This window comes from Gasterosteus aculeatus, chromosome 3 (assembly GCF_964276395.1).
Source record: "Gasterosteus aculeatus chromosome 3, fGasAcu3.hap1.1, whole genome shotgun sequence".
NCBI classification, from domain to species: Eukaryota; Metazoa; Chordata; class Actinopteri; order Perciformes; family Gasterosteidae; genus Gasterosteus; species Gasterosteus aculeatus.
The window spans coordinates 6,334,804-6,341,775 of record NC_135690.1 but is presented as its reverse complement, the minus strand read 5'-3'; the positions used below and the strand labels follow the sequence as shown (position 1 = coordinate 6,341,775).

At 51.5% G+C, this 6,972-nt stretch overlaps 1 long non-coding RNA gene across 1 annotated transcript; it reads right to left on the bottom strand.

Annotated features, from left to right (window-relative positions):
- Nucleotides 1-1,058: 1,058 nt before the first annotated feature.
- On the bottom strand, nucleotides 1,059-6,486 carry LOC144405584 (uncharacterized). Its single transcript, XR_013467248.1, has 2 exons — nucleotides 6,327-6,486; nucleotides 1,059-1,483 (listed from the first exon to the last, which is right to left on the bottom strand). It is a non-coding gene; the product is annotated as an uncharacterized LOC144405584 (long non-coding RNA).
- Nucleotides 6,487-6,972: the final 486 nt, after the last annotated feature.

The following is a 6,972-nucleotide window of genomic DNA, read 5'->3' as shown; positions in this document are numbered from 1 at the left end:
GCATTTTTATTGATTACATTACATTTAATACAATCATAGCTGTGCATCGTTATTACTGTTGGGAAAATTCAAACAATATTCAGAGTGAGTCGGCAGAAGGTCTGTGACCTCGTTTACTGGGAAATGGTTTCCTGTGTAAAACAGATCAGTTTTGATAATTCAATTAATTCCGGATCAGGACAGAATTCCAGGAACTCATGTTGTAAAGCGTATTGGGTGTTACAAAGTGTTCTCTCCCATCTCCTCCAATCACAAATGACAAGGCTATCTCTTTCTTTCTGTGATGTGGAAGTGACCTGTGGGAGCTAATTTGGCATCCCGTCCCAGGAGGAGGGAGGGGTGGGGAAGGGGGGGCGCAGATTGTGACACCCAAGACTATACAATTCAAAGCCAAAGGAGGAATTATCTGAGTAGGGTTGAATTATGACATGTATGTGTTTCAACTCTGATCCATGCTTGCAAGCATTTAATAAATGTCTTGTTGAATAATTTCACACTGGTGTAGAATACAGTTTTTCTAGCAGTAATGGGGCATTCACGCCAAACGCAGCTCGCCGCAGGACTCTCAAGGGACCATTTGTGGTCAATTTGCGTGCATTATGAGATACTGTAGTCTTTCCTTTCACTGATGAGAGTCGGTCCATGAACTGTTGGGTTACAGAGGCCTAACAACTGAAAGCTGGAGAGCTTTAATCCGTAATCGTATTGTTTGACGGACCGAAACCGTAGAGAAAGAATTTGGAGGAGAAATCACCATCTCAGCACAGGGACCCCTGTGATGTGTATGGCTGGACTAATCGAATATCAGGGCTGAGTTTCACAAAAATAGAGAAATCCGACGTAGTTGTGAGGACCAACTTCTGAGGTGGAATTTGTCTATAGCAGCACTGGAAGCCGAAACTCAGCCTATTTATTACACGCCATGGTGGGAGCACAATAGTATAGACCAGTTTAAATACAACACATCCAAACAGATCAGGAATCAGGAACAATTATTGCCAAAATATGTTAGGTATAAAAGAAATTTGCCATGGCAATTGGTGCATCACATTGGACAGTTGTCACACCTGTATGTCAAGTTGCGTTTTTGTCCTGTCTCCAGTTGTTTTTTGACTTCCTGTTTTATTTTGGAAACTAACTCCCTCTCGTTTCAGGTCCCTTGCCCTTCCTCATGTGTCACCAGTCTGATTGTCTCCCCTGATTCCTGATTGTGTCCACCTGTTCCCACAACTCCCTCATGGGTACTTATAGTCTGCGTCGCCCCTTGTCCTGTGCCAGTGTGTCTTGTTGTTTTGCCCTGCACACCAGCCCTCACGTCACGAGTCAAGTCAAGTCCGATAACGTTTGTCACGTCCTTTTGATCCCTGTTACATTTCCTCGTTTAAGAGAGATTTTGAGTTTTTGCCTTTTGAATTTTGATCTCAACCTTTTTTCCTCATTAAGAGAGATTTTGAGTTTTTTCCTTTTGAACTTTGATCGCGACCTTTGTTTCCTCGTTAAGAGAGATTTTCAGTTTTTTCTTGTTATTAATAAAAAGCAATATCAGCTGAACCCTCTGCGTCCGAGTCCTCCTCCTTCCTGCCTGACAGTACACACTGGCCAGAATGGACTCGGCAGAGAAGGACCAGCTGACGGAGGCGCTGCGCGCTCAAGCATCAAGACTGGCGCAGCATGAAGACCTTGTTGCTGACCTCGATCGAGGGGTTCGGGGACTTGCTCAAAGCCAGGAGCGGTTTAAGACTGCCATGACCACGCAGGTGGGACTCCTAAACAGTCAGGTAGAACAAATTCTCACCTTGCTCTCCAGGAACCCCGCGGCTTCTCCCGAACAACCCCCCACGCCGTCTGAGCCCCCTCCCGTAGCCACACCAGCAGATGCGTGCACGAGGCTGGCACCTCCGGAACGATACTCCGGAACCATCGGACAAAGTAGGTCCTTCATCATTGAATGTGAAATGCACTTCGAGCACTCTCCGATGCACTTTCCCACAGAACGGTCCAAGGTTGCCTTCATGATGTCCCATCTCACGGGAAGGGCCAAGGCATGGGCCACCGCTGAGTGGGCTAGGAGTTCGGCAGTTTGCTCATCACCAAAGAAGTTTGCCGACGCTCTCAGACTTGTTTTTGACCCTGTGGCAACAGACCGAGAAAGGGCTCGTGAGCTCAGTCAGATAAAGCAAGGTGGACAGTCCGTTTGTGAATACGCCATACGTTTTCGCACCCTGGCGATGGAGAGTGGGTGGAACACCACGTCCCTCTACGATGTTTTTCTGAGAGGGCTCTCCGACCAGATCCAGGACCTCTTGGTCCCATTGGACCTGCCTCTGGACCTCGATTCCCTCATCGCCCTCGCCATCCGCACCGACAACCGCCTACAGGAACGGAGGCGGCAGCGTGGGCCCAGAGGGACACCCGCTGCACCTGGCTCTTCCCCGACGCTCTGGGGCGCCGCATCGCGTCAAACCTCCCCTGAGCGACTCTCAAGAACCCGTGCCGGAGGCGAGGAGGAGCCCATGCAGATGGGGAGGGCCCGGCTCTCTCAAGAGGAACGACAGCGACGCTACCAGGAGGGCAGATGCTTTTACTGCGGCGAGCGTGGCCACCTCATCACCGCCTGTCCAGTAAAGGCCAACCAGTCGGTGAGTCAAGTCGCCGAAGTAACTCCTACTCCACGCCGATTGACCACAGTGAGGATTAAGCACCGGGATAAGAACCTAGAGCTGGGGGTATTGATTGACTCAGGGGCAGATGAGAGCCTAATCGACTGGGGGTTAGCACAAAGACTGGGGCTTCGGGTTGACCCATTGAGTAAACCGGTTAAAGCGAGCGCACTTAATGGAAGTGCATTGTTCACTATAACCCATGTTACAGAACCGGTGGAGCTTCGCATCACCAATCACTGGGAGCGCATACAGCTGTATTTAATACACTCACCTCTGCACCATCTCATCCTCGGGTTCCCATGGTTAATTCATCACAACCCACACATAAACTGGCGCACCGGGGACATTATGGTATGGGGGGAGGGTTGTAGGACCCAATGTCGGGAATCATGCCCCCAAGGGAAGAACCCCACGCTAAACCGTGTCGTCACTCACCCTGTCACAGACTCGGAGATCACCAATCTGACTCAAGTTCCAAGCTGCTACCACCACCTCGCTGAGGTTTTTAGTAAGAGCAAGGCCACAGCTCTACCACCTCATCGCCCGTTCGACTGCGCCATTGACCTTCTGCCCGGCTCCACCATCCCGAAGGGCCGTCTTTACTTTGTTTCCGGGCCCGAGAGGCAGGCCATGAAGGACTACATCGAATCCTCCCTGAGGGCGGGGTTGATCCGACCTTCCTCGTCCCCAGCAGGGGCAGGTTTTTTCTTTGTGGGAAAGAAGGATGGAACCCTTCGCCCCTGCATTGACTACAGCCCGCTTAACGACATAACCGTTAAGAACAGATACCCTCTACCTCTCATGACCTCAGTATTCGACCAGCTTCAACAGGCGCAGATTTTTACCAAACTGGACTTACGCAACGCCTATCACCTGGTTCGCATTAGGGAAGGGGATGAGTGGAAAACGGCATTCAACACGCCGTCTGGACATTATGAATACCTGGTCATGCCCTTTGGTCTCACAAACGCCCCAGCAGTTTTTCAAGCGATGATAAACAATGTGTTAAGAGACTTTTTAGACCAGTTTGTGTATGTGTATTTAGATGACATTCTGATTTATTCCCCCGACCTAAACACCCATAGGAACCATGTTGAACTCGTCCTGCAACGTCTCTTAGACAACGGGTTATATGTGAAGGCGGAAAAGAGTGAATTTCATGCCGATACTGTCGCCTTCCTGGGCTTTATCGTAGCCCCTGGGAGGGTTCAGATGGATCCGGCTAAAGTAAGCGCGGTAGTAGAGTGGCCAACTCCTGATAGCCGCAAGAAGGTACAGCAATTTCTCGGTTTTGCTAACTTTTACAGGCGGTTTATCAGAGGCTTCAGCGCGACAGCAGCCCCGCTCCATGCTCTTACCTCCCCGCAGGTGGCGTTTCACTGGTCCGCCGAGGCAGACGCAGCCTTCCAGGAGCTTAAGCGGCGCTTCACTACAGCACCCATCCTCACGCTCCCTGATCCGGCTCGCCAGTTTGTGGTGGAGGTGGACGCCTCCAATAATGGGATCGGGGCCATTCTCTCCCAGCGAGCAGAGTCTGACAACAAGCTTCATCCTTGTGCCTTCCTGTCGCGACGACTGACTGCAGCGGAGCGGAACTACGACGTGGGAGATCGTGAGCTGCTGGCAGTGAAGGCGGCGCTGGAGGAGTGGCGGCACTGGCTCGAGGGGGCACAGCACCCTTTTTTGGTTTGGACAGACCACAAGAACCTGCAGTACATCAAGAAGGCCAAGCGTTTGAATTCCCGTCAAGCCCGCTGGTCCTTGTTTTTTAACCGTTTTGATTTTTCCCTTTCCTACAGACCGGGATCAAGAAATACCAAGCCTGACGCCTTATCCCGTCTTTTCAGCCCGGAGCCCGTGGCCAGGGAACCTGAGCCCATCCTCCCACTACACTGTGTGGTTGGAGCGGTTACCTGGCCTATAGAGACCAAGGTGAAGCAGGCCAACGGTGAGACCCCCCCACCTCGTGGGTGCCCAGATAATCGTCTGTTTGTCCCTATTAATCTGCGCCCACAGGTGATCCACTGGGCTCACTCGTCTTTGCTCACCTGCCATCCGGGCGTACGTCGGACCATGTTCGCCATCACGCAGAGGTTCTGGTGGCCGTCCATGGAGCCGGAGGTCAGGGAGTACGTTGAGGCATGCTCCGTCTGCGCCAGGAACAAGAACTCCTCCAGAGCCCGCGCAGGCTTGCTACAGCCGCTGCCCATCCCGTCCCGGCCGTGGGCAGAGATCTCGATGGATTTTGTCACGGGGCTACCGACCTCCAAGGGGAACACCACGGTGTTGACCGTGGTGGATAGATTTTCAAAGATGGCACACTTCCTAGCCCTACCCAAGCTGCCCACCGCTAAAGAGACCGCTATCTGCATGATGAACAACGTGTTTAGGATCCACGGGTTCCCCAGAGACATTGTGTCCGATAGGGGGCCCCAGTTTGTCTCGCGGTTCTGGCAGGAGTTCTGTAAGCTCATCGGAGCCACAGCTAGCCTCACATCGGGGTACCATCCCGAGGCCAACGGACAGACGGAGCGCCTCAATCAACAACTGGAAACCAGCCTCCGGTGCCTGGTGGCCCAGAGCCCTGCGTCATGGAGCGAACACCTGACGTGGGTAGAGTACGCCCATAACTCCCTTCCCACCTCCGCCACTGGCATGTCTCCCTTCCATTGCGTTTTTGGTTACCAACCCCCTGTGTTTTCCGAGTCCGAACCAGAGGTGTCTGTGCCCTCCGCCCAGGCCTTGGTCCGCCGCTGCCGCCGCATCTGGGCAGCGGCACGCCAGACACTGATCAGACAAGGGGACAGAGTGAAGAAAGCAGCGGACCGCAGGAGGAGACCGGCCCCAGTGTACCAGCCCGGCCAGCGAGTATGGCTCTCAGCCAAGGACCTACCCCTTGCAGGTCGAATCACGAAAGCTGGCCCCTTCCCCATCTCGAGGATTATCAATCCAGCAGCTGTGCGCCTCCGTCTGCCCCGGTCCCTGAGGGTACACCCAACTTTTCATGTCAGCAAAATCAAACCAGCGAAGGAGAGCGCAATGGTGCCAAACCCCAAGCCACCCCCACCCCCTCGAATGGTCGAGGGGGGGCCGGTCTACACGGTGAGGAAACTGCTGGCGGTACGTAAGCGGGGACGGGGCAGGCAGTTCCTCGTGGACTGGGAGGGCTACGGCCCAGAGGAACGACAATGGGTCTCGTCTAGCTTCATAGTGGACCCGGATCTCATTCGAGATTTTTATAGAGCACACCCGGACATTCCAAGGCCGCCTGGTATTCGGCCTTGAGGGGGGGGTAATGTCACACCTGTATGTCAAGTTGCGTTTTTGTCCTGTCTCCAGTTGTTTTTTGACTTCCTGTTTTATTTTGGAAACTAACTCCCTCTCGTTTCAGGTCCCTTGCCCTTCCTCATGTGTCACCAGTCTGATTGTCTCCCCTGATTCCTGATTGTGTCCACCTGTTCCCACAACTCCCTCATGGGTACTTATAGTCTGCGTCGCCCCTTGTCCTGTGCCAGTGTGTCTTGTTGTTTTGCCCTGCACACCAGCCCTCACGTCACGAGTCAAGTCAAGTCCGATAACGTTTGTCACGTCCTTTTGATCCCTGTTACATTTCCTCGTTTAAGAGAGATTTTGAGTTTTTGCCTTTTGAATTTTGATCTCAACCTTTTTTCCTCATTAAGAGAGATTTTGAGTTTTTTCCTTTTGAACTTTGATCGCGACCTTTGTTTCCTCGTTAAGAGAGATTTTCAGTTTTTTCTTGTTATTAATAAAAAGCAATATCAGCTGAACCCTCTGCGTCCGAGTCCTCCTCCTTCCTGCCTGACAACAGTGAGACAATTGACAACACAGGTGCACATCCTCATTGCTAAAATACCTGCTTTGTTCTCTCTTTGTACCTGAGTCATGTCTGAAAACTGAACTACTAGTTTATTTTCTATTTCCTTGCAGACCTAATAGACCACGCTTTCCTTAGTAATGTCGGCCAGCAGACTGAAGGTAACTGAACTTTGAAACAATCACGCCGAGAATGACCTTTTCTAAATGAGAGGGGAAAAGAACTTTTTCAAACATACCAGCCTCTCTCACACACACACAAACACACAGTGTTACCTATACATATACATGCAAATACAAACATACATCCGAGGCTGACATTTCAGAGGTTAACTGTCATTCTGACCTTATTTGGTGATCTGCACTGTGATTGGCCAGGTAATTACCTGTCAGCATTGGATGCTAACAACCAATAAAGAGATGTAATATTTCACCAATCATGAATTTTGTTTTGTAGTTTGTGTGAGTAGTAGTA